The sequence below is a fragment of the Coturnix japonica genome, chromosome 6, assembly GCF_054131305.1.
Source record: "Coturnix japonica strain WE chromosome 6, WE-NBRP24, whole genome shotgun sequence".
Lineage (NCBI taxonomy): Eukaryota > Metazoa > Chordata > Aves > Galliformes > Phasianidae > Coturnix > Coturnix japonica.
In genome coordinates this window covers 25,992,012-26,007,080 of record NC_140668.1, presented here as the reverse complement: position 1 = coordinate 26,007,080, position 15,069 = coordinate 25,992,012, and the positions used below count along the sequence as shown (strand labels likewise).

Below are 15,069 nucleotides of genomic sequence, written 5' to 3'. Positions count from 1 at the left end.
AATTTGCCTGTGTTTGCTGGCCACACTTTGCTCCCTGATGCACGTTAAAAACAGTTGATGGCCAGAGGGACACCTGAGCCAAGGTGAGCTGGTGAAGGAATCCTTAGCTTATTGAGATAACTCTTAAATTTTAATCAGCACACTCTCTTATTTGCTGCCAAAAATAATTTAGATGATGAATAAATGCATGTGGAGCACATGCATGGCTGTAATTCAGCAGTGGTCACAAACTCTGCCAATAATGCATGCAGCCGGAAAAAAATTATTTATTGCCTTTAGCATGTGGTAATAAGTCTGGTTTTCTCATGCTGAAGTCCAGCTTAAGCTAGGCTGAAAGGTTGGCAAGGGTACTAGAAGGAAATTAATGTTTGCTGGAGGTAACACTGGGTGTCATCAGAGCCTCGGGGTGAACCCAACTTCCCCTGAGCTTCTGAAACACTGTATCTGGAAGGCAGGGGAAGGCTCTGCTGCAGGCACAGGCCTACAAGGGCAGGCAGGGAGGGGAGCCCTGGTTCCCAAACTCCTCCTGCAATGGCCCTGCTGGGATATGGGGCTGTAGGGCATTGCTGGTCAGGGTGCGTCTACACCATGGTCAGCAGTGGCACATGGAGAAGGAGAGGTAGAGATTAAATTTGGGGCAACCTTCAGCCCTGACCTCCTAATTCCACATCCTGCCTTCCCTCGCACCTCATTACTCATTGGCCTGTCGAGCCTGGACTCCAGCCTGCCAGATTAAGGACGGCGAGTTTATTTAAAAGGAAACAAAACAAAAACACGCCAGTTTTCCTCATTCCTGGCAGCCACTGGGATGTCTCCCTGGGCAGGACCACACAGCGAGCAGGCGGTGGCACGCCAGCAATTCCTTCACCCATCCACAGCACCATGGCGTCTGGGGGCTGCAGAACATTTTGGGGGCTGCCATGGACCTGGGCTGTTTTCTGCTCCAAGCCCTGTGGGGACAAGCATTGTACTCAAGTCCCCTGGGATGGGCTTCTCAACACCTCCCTGGATGCTGCTGGGGGTTTCACTCCTTCGCCCTCCTCTTGGGATGGGATGGGTGGCTCCACACCCAAAGAACAGAGCTGTGATTTTACTTTCCTTCTGCTTCATCTAAAGGGACAGCCAGACTCTTTTGGGGTCTTTCTGCACGCATTTCACTTCCTGTTTTGCACTGACTTGGGCTCATGGGTGCAGCCCAGAAGAACTGTTTTTACTTCTGGTCCAAAATGGGGAAACTCTTAGGCGTAAAATCCAGCTCAGCTGTGACCCATAAAGGTCCTCATACTGCTGATGCTTTGTCAGGCAATCAAGTTACATGATCTAACTGCAGAAATGTAACAGATATAGTTTGTTTGGTTTTTAACTCGCTAAAAATGTTTAAACGTAAAGAGAGGCTCCAAACACAGTCATGTTTGAAAGTAGAATGTGTAAGAAATGACATTTTTTTTTCATGTTTGAATTCATGCAAAACCTTTGCAGTCTCCACAAAGGCACGCAAATGCAGCGATGGGACCTCATGATCGTTTGTTGGTGTGTGCACATGGACATGAAACCGTGAACAGAGGAATTTGCACAGGCCAGCATTCAGGTTTCATTCTGAAACCCCGGCAGAATCAGCCCCCTAACTCTGGCTGGTGTTAAACATGAAGGCAGCGTGTGGCTTTTTTCTTGCATTTTTATGCAAGAAAAAAATTTTATATTTTGCAAGGTTTCCCATGTAGTACTGCTGACCTACCTCACTGCAGCTACAGCTGCTCAGACCCTTGCATGCCTTCAGGCTTTCCTTCCGAGAGTGCTTCTGCTGCCAGAGGGTTTTGGCAACAGTTGTAATGTGCGTGATTATTTCCATTGAGGAAACCATTGGTGATAACAGCAACGAGGAGGTATGTGGGTGTAAGCCACAGCTTGCTGAAGGCATGAGACCATTAGGGTATGTAAGGATAGGCTCCTGATGCTGTCAGAGAGGAAGCGGCTCTGCACGTGAGATAATGTAGGGAAAGGAATATGCTAAACATAGTTTAACCCCTGAACTGCCCCCTGTGAATAAAGTGTTTCCAAAAGCCTCCAGACTTGGCCTGAGCTAGGTGCTCACTCAGCTAATGAAAACATTACATGCGCTCTGTCTAACCAATCTGATGTATTTGCTAAGAATTACAGTGAAAGGAGATGCTTTTTGGCCACTTCTCTTGCCGTGTTCCCTGATACCAATGTCAATGTTATAAGCTCAAGCAGTATTTTAAGTTGCTGTGATCTCAAATTTTGTTTTCTTATGCAGCTGCTCAAGCCAGCTTACATGCTGATCAGGATCTGCTGCAGCCTGGGAATAATCTGGCACCAGCTTCTTGGGCAGGCAAGTAAATCCTTACTGACATCAATGAACTGAAAAATTCTGAGGCCTGGCAGTGACAAAGGGAATAGTGAATGAGAGCAGTATTTCTTTATATTGATCTACCTTTCCTCATCTACTAATAACACTGACTGTTTACCCTCTGTAATAAGCTGTGATGGGTGCTACGTGGGTCTTTGCTTTCCAGTTCTCCAGAGTCAGTACACACAGACCAAAAAACCTCCCAGTAAACAAGCTGGCTAGGACTAGATAAAATTAAGTGCATTAATATTGTTGAAGCTTGCAATTCAAACTCTTGTTTGACAAATTTAGACACTGATTTTATACCTAAGAATTCCTTCAACCAATACTTGTGTCTTTAACTCTGTCTACCAGACAGGAAGAGCAGACTGCCTGCAAGAGAAGGGATGGGTTCTCCACTTGGGGATCCTGGGCAGATGCTGATGACTTTATGGAGGAAATTGGAGTTGATTCTGTTCTTTGCATTTCTGCTATTAATGGTACTTCTCAAGCTATTTCTGCGCATCACCAAAGGTAGCAGTGTGCGAGCAATTAAGCCCAAAATAATATAATTCTTCATCAGTTTCTCAATCAAGATTTGGTATGCTTCAAAGATACAAGGCTGCTTCTGAGAAGTGCCGAAATACAGGATGATTTCATAGCCTGAGGAAAGTGCTGTGTGACAAGTGGATGCAACTGAAGTCTGTAAGATGATGCAAAAGACTATTAGGAATGAGGATTTAAGAACACCTAGTGTACCTCCACGCAACACACAGTTAAACTGTGGAACTCAATAGCCCAGGATGTTGTGAGTATAAAAAATGTCTATGGCCTTAAAAAGTGATAACGAAAAGTAATGGATGAAATAAAATAAAAATCCATCAAGGAGTACAAAAGCCAAAGCAAGATGCAGGCTCTGGCTCAGTTAATGAAAGCTGCTGAAGTCAAAGCCAGGAAGCTGAGCTATGAGGCAGTGGTATGGAGATTTTCTTTTGTGGTCTCTTTCCTAAGGGCCTGCTGGTGGAGAAGGGCAAATGTCCTTCCTAAACAAGACGCTTGCTCTAATCTTTATATTACCAATCTAAAATAAGGCAGTGAATAAAAAAGTACAAGCAGAGGTACATACCGTATGAATAGATGCCTGCCCTTCTGACACAAGACTGTGTAGGTACTGGTATGGTCCTGAGTGATCAGCTGATGTTAAGTGCTCCTTGAAAGTCAGCTGTGCTATGCTGTTTAGCACAAGAGCTTCTTGCAGGGATCCTTAAAGTTCATGCCAGTGGGTTGGCACAGCAGTGGGAGGTAGCCAAACAAGCCAGAGAATGTTTTCTGTGGGAAAATGCAAAGTTTCAATTGGTTTGATAGCTCTGAGTCAAGACCAAATGTCTATTAAATGTTTAAAAGTTACTGATCAGATAAAGAAAATACTTTCCAGGAAAATAGGATTTTCTCCAGGGTTGAGAAGCTCTATGCAATGGATTCATCCACTCTGAGCACCTTCAGGAGGACCCAGGCCAGGGCCTACCTGTGCCACGCACAGACTCACAGCAAGATGGAGAGGCGTGCATTTGTCTGGGCATTGAGGAGCACCACTTTGGCTCACAGCTCTGAGGGAGCCCGAGACATCTCAGTATTCATTGCTGGCCCACTGTCAGAGATTACTGCCTTCAAGCCCCAAGTCCCATCATTGCTGCCTGGGGTACACTTTTAAATGTCTTTAATTACAGCAATTTCTGAGGGTTTCTGTAAACTGGTTACAAATACACAAACTCCATCCTTGCAAGTCCTTTATACACTAGACCTGGTGAAATAGAGGCTGGCCAGTCAAGATGAGAGGTCACTATGCAAAACCTACCCCCACCCCTGCTCCTTTTACCTTCATGCAGTTTGCTGGTGCAGTAGGAGGGTCCTGTGAGAATGTGAGGCTGTTGCTCCTCTCCTTCTCATGCTCTGGGGTATCCAGCACTTCCCCTGGAGTGCTCTCTCATGGTCTGTGTTTCAGCTGGAACAGGACAGGGAGGTTGAAGACTCATTAAAAACTGAGGCAGAATGGGAGCCTGCAAAGAGCTAAGTCTGTGCCAAGAACAGAGGCAAAGTGAGACGGGCTACATCAAATGCATCCAAGAAAATCTGCACGGATACGTCTACCAAGGAAAATTCATACATTAATAGAAGCAGAGATTTAGGGGAATCTAAGGCAACTGCCTTAAATTCACCACAGTTGCCTTTCCAGTAGTTCACTGGTTTTCCCCCACAGTAGTCTCTCATGTTTACTTTGGCATTTGTAGGGAAAATGTCAGCAGAGTGCTGCTGTGTGTGCCCTGCTGTAGGATGTTGAGCTGTTCCAGTACCACGGCAGCTATTTTCCAACAGATTAACATTCAGATACTGGGAGAGTTCATCCAGTTCACATAAATCTGCATAGAAATTTTATTAACTTACAGCTTCTATTTGGTGGGCCACCTACAAAATGAAAACAGATTTCTTACGCTCCTGTAAGATAGAAGAGACAAAACAATAATAAAAAGCCCAAGTCTATGAGAACATATGCCTTGCTGAAGAAATGAAAGTGCTCATCTTTCAAACGGTGGCATTGGCGTTCCCAGTGCCTCTAAATAAAAACAACAACTTAATTGTCTACTTACTGGATTCATGTTTTCCTTGTTTGCGCTGAGGAGAAACATGCCAGCGGGAAGGAAAAGTGGATGCGAGCAAAATTAAGGCACTGGGTTGGCACTTGGGAGATCTGGTTTCAGTTCCTGGCTCTGTCAAACACTTCCTATGTGACCTTGTAAATGTCACTTTTGAGCATGTAAAACCATCTGGCCTGATCTACTGAAACATGTATTTAATTTTAAGATGCAAGTAGTTCCACTTACATCTCACACGCCTAAATTTAAAGACATGTTTACATGTCGTGCTGGTTGGGAGCCACAAGGCACGGCCATTGCCAGGGCGGAGCGCTGCCCCGCTGGTTCAGGATCCCAACTTTGTCCCTTTTTGCCCCAGGTTTGCCAGAAAGGAGGCAGCCACCCTTCTGCTGAGTGCAGCACCAGCATGGTGAGCTCTTGTGCTTAGCACGAGAGTAATGCAAATAATTCACATGGAGGAAAGCTGTGGATTCGGATGCTGTTGTTGTAAATAAAATCTGCATTTAGGCACTGAAACAGTGTCCTGATTTGTAGAGTTGCTGAGCAACCAGTGCTCATAAAGTCAGGAGCCCATGAACGCTTTGTACTTGAGAAAATCAGGTCAGTCATTGGGAGGCTAAATGCAGAAAATGAACCCCAATTTCACTGCTTGAAAATCCACCCTCATGTGTCTTCAGGCGTGCTCTAATGCTCTGCCCCTTGTCATTATAACCAGCCCTACCCACAAACACTGCATAAAGCTCACACTCAGAAGTAAAAGTATCATCATTTGAGCATTTTGTTGTTTTCTAAATGTAATTAAAAAGATGAGTTTCACTGAGACATTCTAAATATATGTATATAATATACATATGTGTAGACACATGTTTCTAATGTAAATGGTATATATAATGTTATTTTATGGCATAGCAGATGTTTCTTAATTCCCTCCCACCGCACACTGAAGCAAGATTATGCCAGGCTATTTTATTATGAATAATGTGCTTGCTCCGTCATTAAGAGGGTTATTAAAGACATAAACAAACTTTTATGCCCTGCTTTTCAACAGCTGCTGGTGGTCTACAAAGTGATAATCCTGCTTTCAGCGAATATTCTTAGACTTAAATAAAGAAGGAAAGAATAAACACACCGCTCAGGCATCCAGGCTGACTTGTGAGTGGGCAGATCCAAAGTGTGACATCTCAGTGCCACGGAGGTGGAGGTGGCACTGCTTCCGAGCCAAAGACTCTGGTTGTGGGCTGGAAATGAGGTGCATTGCCCCTTCCCACTGCCACACGGGAACTCCTGCTCTAAGCAAATGAGCCCGACCGGCATTTATTTTAGCGATGAGAGCAGGAGAGCAAAAATTGAATAGCAAAAAAGCAAATACTGGCTTTCAATAAAGAAAGAAACATCTTGCAAAAATACAGCATGCACAATAGCTGAGTGTTTTGTTTTTTTTTCCTTCCTAATTAATTATGTGGCAGAGACAGATCCTGCAGATCCTGTAGCCTGAGCTTTGAAGAAAATCAGCTGAGTAGGTTTTATAACTTCAAACAAAGGGGTAGGACGGGACAATAAAGGTTACGTGGCCGTGTTCCGTCACAGGCGCTATCGCTGTTAATTTAAGCGGATGTGACCCCTACACGACAAAGCTCCAAAGGTATACGGGGAAGAAGGTTTATTCTTATAAATAGGACCGATGCCAGGTCAAGCAGGCCCCCTCACTTTGGACTTCCTAAAGAAAACAGCCTCAGACAGCTGAGCAGAAGAGTTATGGAGAGTGCTGAGATAGGAAATATCCACGGTTCCTGATATGTTATGGTTGGCCCAGGAAGCAAGGAAGCTGAGAGCCAAAGGTAGTCCTAAAGGTGCTAAACTGCACAGCGCTAATGTACACAACAACATCCTCATACAAGCAGATGTTTAAAGAAAAGAAGGGGGAGGGGAGAGGGGGGGGGTGCTGGGAATGGCATTTAGGCCACGTTGCACTCACCCTGGGGAGGAAAACTAAAAAAGGGGAATGTGGAACCAATTTTCAAGCTTGAGCAACTGAAAGTCTATTAAATGATTCTGTCATCAACATGAGATGAGAAAAAAAAGTAATAATTTATATAACAAATTGGGTAATTGTAGCTGCACGGACAAATGATATTTCTTCCCTGATAACTGAATAAACATTGTTACAAGAGGAAGGTTATAAGGAAATAGCCACTTTGGTGAACTACAAGCACCAGGTCTCTGCTGCTGTTCGTGTCAAAAGGAAAGGCACTGCAGGCTGAAGGGCAAAATGCTCCTGATCACAAACAAACATGCTGAGCTGCTTAGGGGATTTTTTTTTTTTCCCCCCCAGAAACTGAGCTGATAAGGAAGGGCTCAGCTTCACATAACTACAAGCAATCTCAGCTTGATTACTGCATCATGTCAAATTTAAATCAGTTTAATTCTCTTGAAGATACAGCAGCGTAAACTGGAGGAATTAACAGCAATAATATGTCTTGTTACCAATTAATTCATTTACCAAAACTATTATTTTTTTAAAGGTAAGCTGCATAAAAAGAGAAAAAACAAACAGGACAAACCTGGAGTGGGTGCATCCAGAAGCCACGCAGCGGGATTGCAGTGGGAGCAGCCGTGACACTGTGCAGAACCTTCGACTGAGCTCTGGATACGGCAGCACTCAGCTGGGGTTGCACCTGAAGTACACAGACAGCCCAGCAGCCGGAGCATGTGGGAACACATTGCGGAGCTTCAGGGCCTTGGTGCTGTATTTTCCTTTCTGCCACAGCTTTCCTGCAGGACGCGGGGAGAAGCAATGAGTGGCCTGTGGCCTTTGCATTGTTCTGGGCAGACCTGTGCTGGACTGTGCCTCGGGGAGCAGCCCCAGCACCAGCAGCCCTTCCTGCAGGTTCACTGCTGAGAACAAATCCTTCAATGATACACCTGGTCTGGGGACTTAGCAGCATTTAGGCCTGGCCACCAAACATGTTAGCCCCCAGACTGGGGGAAGGCCATGTATGTTTGCTTAACAGGGCTCACCTAAAGCACAAGCACAGTTAGAAACTCACTTTCCATGGGAAATGGAGGGCGCTGTGCCAGCGTGGAGTCACACCATCTAGTCATGAAGATACCCAGCAATGGCTTGCTTACGGCTGCACAGTGGAATGAAAAGGAACTGGGAGTGCAGGATGTTGGATCACTGTGGGCTGCTGGGTTGCTGGGGCATCAACGGGACACAGGCTGCAGGGACCATGTGCTGAAAGGCCAAGGTTTGGCTCCTCTGCTGCAGGCTGGCCCTTGAGGAGCTGAAACAAGAGGAGGTACAAAGGGACATAGGGCTGTGCTAGGATCAGTTTCCTGTTTTATGTCTTTCTGCTCATCCACTCTATATCCAAACTCAGGCATGTGTGTAAACAGCGCCAGTCCCCCATGCCTGACATGAAAAATAATAAAAATATATTTACATGACTTTAACATTAGGCTATTAGAAAGCTGCAGTCAGTATAACAGAGAGGAGAAAAAAATTACAAAGAATGATTTGCATAGCAAACGCATTTCACAGTTGTTTTGGACAAATGCCCTCGGTAAATATGTTTAAAGTCATGTACAACAAGAATATTTTATCACAAGTAACCATGTTTTAATAAACACTTCGTCTTTTGGTATTTCATTCTTTCTCATCATAATAATAGAAATATAACACCATATATCACTGTAAAACACATTTCCACATAAACGCTGATAAGCACAAAATATTTTTCATCATTTACATTTTAACTGTAATAATATATGGCAGGATTAAAGCTGCATCCATCATGTGTCTAACTAACCTTGCTGTAATGAATTTTTAAATGTAATGGTTTCTGTCACAAAGTAAAATCATACATAATATCTTCTGACACAGTATGCTGGCGTACGCGAGGTTTTAAAATGTAAATGCAACTTCATTTTTAATTAGATTTATAAACTCTAATCGCTATTTTCTTTTCTATAAAACCAAAGGGGGAAAGAAAAAGCTGCGCAAAGCCTGCAAGTTTTTCCTTAAGGTATGGCGCTGTGGGAGGCGGGCAGGCACCCAGGAGGAGCGAGCCATGCTGAAGGAACAAAGGCCGGGCACTGTGCACCCACCTTGTGCCACCGCCAGGAGCCGGCCAGCGGAGCTGCAAGGACAGCAAGAACAGCAAGGACAGCACGTCCCCAGCCCCTGCCCAGTGCAGCAAATAGCCCGGCTCAGAGAGGAGAATCATTAAAAATAATTTGCAGGAGCTTTCTGTTCAGCAAGCCTTTTTTTTTTTTTTTTTTTTTTTTTTTTGATACAATATTTCCTTCAGTGATTATCGCCACGGACATGTTCTGCCATATGGATGGAGCCGGGCGAGGAGGCGGCTCAATACCTGAGTGGTTAATTAAGAGCTGTTGCTGGGCCGCAAGAAGCAGGTTTGAAATCCCTCTTCACTCACCGACAATGAGTAGCTTTTTTAGCAGCAGCAGTCACTGGGGACAGCCAGAAGCACAGGGTAATTATTTGAGATAACACAGAGCTGAAGAGCGCGTGTGCGCGCCCATGTGTGTGAGGGGGCGCGCGCCGGCGAGAGGGCAGCGCTACAGAAAGTTTACAATAAAAAGGTCAACATCTCCTATTTTTCTGTACAGTGTCGGCAGTCTGTAATGCCTTTCTAGAGTGAATGACAATGGATTCTATCTTTTTTTTCTTTTTTTTTTTCCTCTTAAAAAAATGAATCTCTTCTTTGGCATTCAAACTTCACAACTGTGAGCGTGGGGCAGCCTGGCCTACCCGAATGAGCCGTGCTCACCTCATCGGCACAGATACTGAAATGACTTTGATTGCATTGTTGTAAAGTAGCAGCAATTCCAACATTAACTCATGGAAACCCTGCATGCTCTGAAGAACAAAGGAGAAAAACAGTGAAACAAAAGCCAAGAATGAGATGAAGAACGTCCTTAATGCAGACATTTAGGGCTACATTCTCTGTACACTGCTACAGGAACAGCAGAGACTGTTGGCTTTAACCAAGGGACTCACCTGAGTCAGAAGAGCATCTTGGCTTTGGCCACCACATTGCTTGTAGTCAGGGGCACCTGGGGGTACCGCTGAGGACCTTCAGAACACCAGTGGTTCTCTAGCAGAAATGTTCAGGGATGCTCTTGTGGTAGTGCATCCCACTCACTAGTTGTCCCAAATGGCAAAAAGCAGTAAGGTAGCTTACAAAGGCTTTATTTCTACAGTGTTTCATCTCTGAAAGGTTTGTGAAGCACAGGACCAAAGTGCCATTCCAGCCCACCACTGCCCAGTATTCAGACAGAAAGCAAACTGTACAGCAGTACACTGAGATCCATTTCATTTCTCAGAACTGCAGAGAGTATGAGCATCCTTTCTCTAACCATCAAGGCTCATCTACATCAGGAGCTCAGAGTGCTGTTTCCCTGTTTGTTTGTTTCTAAGAAAGTCTTTCTACTCCTTTATTGAGCAGCCAAATGGTGAAACCTCTGTCATACATTTTTGGCGTTCCCAGAAAATCCCACATGTGATTTCCAACTTAGGAGGCTTAAATCTCCATCCAGACAGGTGCTGTGTGCAGCTCACACAAGCACTTAGCTTTGAGCTGTAGGGTAAAAATAAATTCAAGAGAGAGAACCTTCCTCCTCCTCCTCTCTACCTCCATTTTCACATCCTCTCAGATGCTGGGAACAGCTCACCCAGAACGACAGGAGACTATGAGCAGAGGCAATGGGAGGACATGCAGTTACTGAGCAGTAACCAAAGCCCCAGACCATCCATTGGAGGGGGACATGGCGTACCTGTGCCCCCTGCTCTTTCCATAGACAGATCTAGCAACCTTTGATGTTCCTTCAGTGCAAACAATACCACTCCAGCAGCGGCACTTTTGCCAGTGTAACTGTCTCAGCTTTGTTTAGAGACTGCCCAATATGTTAATTATCTTCTTTACCTCGGTGGCATTATACTGTCAAACCATACAACAGTCTTTAGAAAATAAAAGCTAACACCCTAAGCTGCTGTACCCGGATCCCATAATATCTATTCACTGACAATGCCTGAGCTGTCAGATCAGAAGAAGCTTCATTCGAATAAAGGTGGGCAGATGTGTGATAATGAGACAGAAGCATACAGATGCTAATATAACTGTTCAGCAGAGCAGGCTCGTCTTCGTTAGGCAGACCCAGGTAGCAGCTGCAGACTGTCAGACACTGGAATGCTGCTTTCTCTTGATTCTCATTTAAGATCAGCTTCGTTCGCTGTCTGTCAGTGAACTTTTCCCTCACAGGAGCCTGGACCCCTAGGTGATCAGTCACATTTCGACATAACTAGATGTCAAAAGAAGTTTAAGTTGTATGACGAACTGTGATGCATTCCCTGTGCTGGCTGGCAGTCTCAGCCCTCCAAGGCGTCTTGTTAATGATCCACCTGGAAACTCTAGAGTATTTCCCGTATTTTGTTTTCTTATTAAAATACCAGCTAAGCCTTTGTCAATATCCATGTCAGCAACTGTAAGCTCAAGACAATATTATCACAAGCATAATTTGATTTAAAAACTGAGCGCTGGACCGATGCTGACCAGGCAGCAGGAGACGTGCACAGAGCGAGCAGGATGCAGGCGCTCAGCTGCTTTGATTTAGCATCATCAATTAAAACAAAATATTTCTCATTCTCTCCTGGGCAGAGGCAGGGGAGATGTAACTGAAGTTGCCCTATGCAATACATCTGCAGCCAGGCAGCCAGCTCCGCTGATGAACACAACCAGGAATAAGATAATGGGGAGCCTCCGCAGATGAGCACACCATTCAAATACGCAGGAGCTCGGAAACACAAATAACCCGAGACTGTCACTGCACGTACTGCTGGAACCTTTGAACTGGGAGTCTCAACTCCATCGGCCTTTCATCTGTTGCTCAGAGCTGTTTACCCGCTCACACTCCTGTTTCAGAGAGCAGACAGGCTGAGGCTGTTTTACATAACGTACACACATGCACACACAATGCAGCTAACACTCTCCTACCACAGTTGTGCAGCAAGGCCAAATATTGCCCGGTGCTCAGTCATGTCACACCGGTCTTCACATTGCATCTCAACTCCCTTCCTTGCTTTCCAGCATTTGAATTTCAACATTGCAATTCTTGTTAAGATGGCCAACGTAACGCGTCTGGCTACAATTAACAGCTTTCTGACCTTCTTAAATTTCTGAGCTAAAAGGCCAGGGGGGAGAGATTCCACAATTTATGAGATTCTTCCTTTTCTTTTTTGGGGTGGGTGCATTGTATGACGCGTGTCAGCCTGATGCTTGCGTTATGTTTTCAATTGAGAACAGCTATCGGTAGATTAACAGAATTGCTGAAATCACAAAATCTGAAACGCGGCTGTTGCTCACAATCAGAAGCCCGTGGTGCTTAAAGGGGACATGAGAAAGCAGGCAGCTCCATCCGTGTTTGAGCGGAGGTTTCAGGCATCTCCAGGGCTGTGAGAAGGCTGCAGGGAGAGGCAGGTCCCACACCACGCAGCCTTTGGCTTGAGCCACTGCTGCTCACATTTGTTCTGTACACACAAATCCAGCTTCTAATGGTGATGAAGAGCAGATTTGGCAATCTGGCGCTTTCTCTGCTTTCCCCATATCAATATAATTCTTAATTAAACACTTCTCATGGCCAGTTGATATTCTCTAATACTTTCTAATATAAAGCAAGATGTCTCCCCCTAGATTCTGGTGTTTAGTAGCCTGAAGCTCATTAGTGTATGTGTTCTCACCCAGGAGTTTTAAATATTTAACTAGCTAGGATTCTTTCAAGAGGTCTTAACCTTATAATTTGTAATAACTTGGGGATCTCATATCTGAAGTGTAAGTTATTAAAAATGTTTCTTCCCTTCACCCTGCATTGATTTCCTACTTCTAGCAATCATGCTAAGAGCTATTAGGCCAAACAACTGCAGCTGCCTATTTATTTCATTGTAGTAAAACACAAGTGATGATAATAGATTTCCTAATAGAGATTGATCTTGCACAAAAGCCAAAAACAATGCACGTACCACCTGGGTATACAGTGCACTATGCATTATGCACTGCATGGTTAAAACCGTGCAGCTACAGAATAATACAGGAAAGTCCACAGAAACGAGCGTGCTGACTGATATATCTTTGCACGGAAGCACATTACTTCTGTTGCTTGTAATGGTCTGAACATGTGATACAAGTAAATTTTGTCTAAAAATTATCTAAGGACCACCTAATGTGCTCTGATGCTACTGAATGTCAAAAATGTCAGCAGCTTCCAGTAATGACTCTCTGACATAAACAGTAAGGGAGAAACATTACAGTTGCTGAAGGAGTTGCGAGGACAAGCATGCATTTTCATGAGAGGTCTCTTTGAATGGCAGCAAGTACTCAAGCAGGCAGCGTTCCCTGCCAGTTAAGCTGGCCAAAGAAAGCGCGCTTCCCCTGAAAGACAATTAAAATGAGTTAAATGAATTAAAAGGGCCCTGCGCAGTTACAACATGGTCAGAGGTTAGAAACGGTAGTATCTGGATTTATGAAAATCACGTGGCTGCCAAGCCTCAGAAATTGTGTGTAACAAGGGAGCCATTCGAGCAGCAACATAAACAGCTTTATAAAATTGAGGGCAATATACATAACTCTTAATTTCTAGGAGATTATTTTGTCAGCAGTTTTGCCATCTTAGGACCTGGAGAAAATACCGATTTTTAACACTGGATTTTTATCGAGCTGCTTTCCTAAGGAGAGAGGCTGCCGGTGTATTTGCGACCCAGAAGCAGCGGATAAATGCAGTGCCCTCCTGATTGTTAGAGATGTTTATGGAAGGAGAAGTGACATTCGCCTGTCACTCTTTTTTTTTCATTTTTTTTTTTTCTTAGAGAGATGAATTATAACAGGGAAAGGGAAGGGGAGAAACATGCCTTGGACCGAAATCAGGAACGCAAAACAGCATTCCCTCCAGTTCCTTTGTGTGGAAGGCCTCCACCTGCCATCAGCTGTTTAGCTCGGCTGTTTATGCAGAAGCGTAATTACTCGCAGATATGTAAGTATTAATCTTGCAGCAGATACCCAGAATGCTGGAGTATACTTTTTTTTTCTTTTTACCCGTTACACACACAAAGTCTATCAGAAAGCATTTGTCTCCCCACTCTTTATTCACTTTCAAAGGGTTAAACAGCCTATTTACAGGGCTGTCAGCAAGCTGTATCCCAGATCATGAAAAAGTCTGGCCTAGTTTTGTTCGGCATCGAGACTTGTCTTCTTGGCCTGTTGTTGTTACCATCATGTAATATCCATGACAATCGTGTTGTGCTTTTTAGGGGCTCTGTAGTGCTAAATCTGAGGGGCCACTTTAAGCCAGTAAAGGGCTTTATTTATGTGGATTTGAAAGAGTCTTGTGAAGGGCCTTCCACTCAAAATCCTCTTCAGCAGGTCATCCTGGTTTCAAAAGGATTTAGATGCAGAGGCAGTGATCAGTACTTCTATCACGTTCTAATAGACTGACATGAGCATTTGTGCCTGAAAGACAGGGGGAAAAAAGTGATGCAGATTTGCCCTAAATTGGACTGATGCACAAAGCGGAGCGCGCAATTGACTGACGAGGTAACCCCTCACACCCTGCCTTTACACTTCTAACCGGTGCCGCACAAAGAGGGAGCCGTGGGAAGCTGCATGGGAGCAAAGCATATCCATTTTCATGGACCATATGGAAATTTTGTTTTGTGTACAGAGAAAGTGTCTGATAACAGTGACCTTAACTGCCATATGTGTATGGTGAATAGTAAACAGAACAAACCACTCAGCTCTCTGACCCTTAGCATATGGACATCTCTACCAAAGGAGAGTTTTCACAGCACATCCACTTTCACTGTCATCTCACTGGTAACCCAGGGGATTTCACTAGATTTGTTAATGAATTGCTCTATTGACTTATATCTGAGCTTGCCTCATTAGAGTAGAAGAACAAAATTTTTATCTATGTTTTCGTGAAGGGGACCAGAATGCCCCTCCTTTGTTCTGAGGTGGGTAATCTGTAGGGCTGTCATCTGTTTTGAACTAATTTATTGTG

At 44.4% G+C, this 15,069-nt stretch overlaps 1 protein-coding gene across 1 annotated transcript in view; it reads right to left on the bottom strand.

Moving 5' to 3' along the window:
• The window catches only part of LOC107319205 (uncharacterized), a 224,733-nt gene that overhangs the window by 10,049 nt on the left and 199,615 nt on the right, over positions 1-15,069 (bottom strand). Inside the window, exons 18-21 of the mRNA XM_085550603.1 lie at positions 8,046-8,282; positions 7,560-7,770; positions 4,224-4,349; positions 3,474-3,676 (exon numbers count right to left, since the gene is read on the bottom strand). The gene's annotated coding sequence lies outside the window, so the exon portion shown is untranslated. The remainder of the gene's footprint in view (positions 1-3,473; positions 3,677-4,223; positions 4,350-7,559; positions 7,771-8,045; positions 8,283-15,069) is intronic.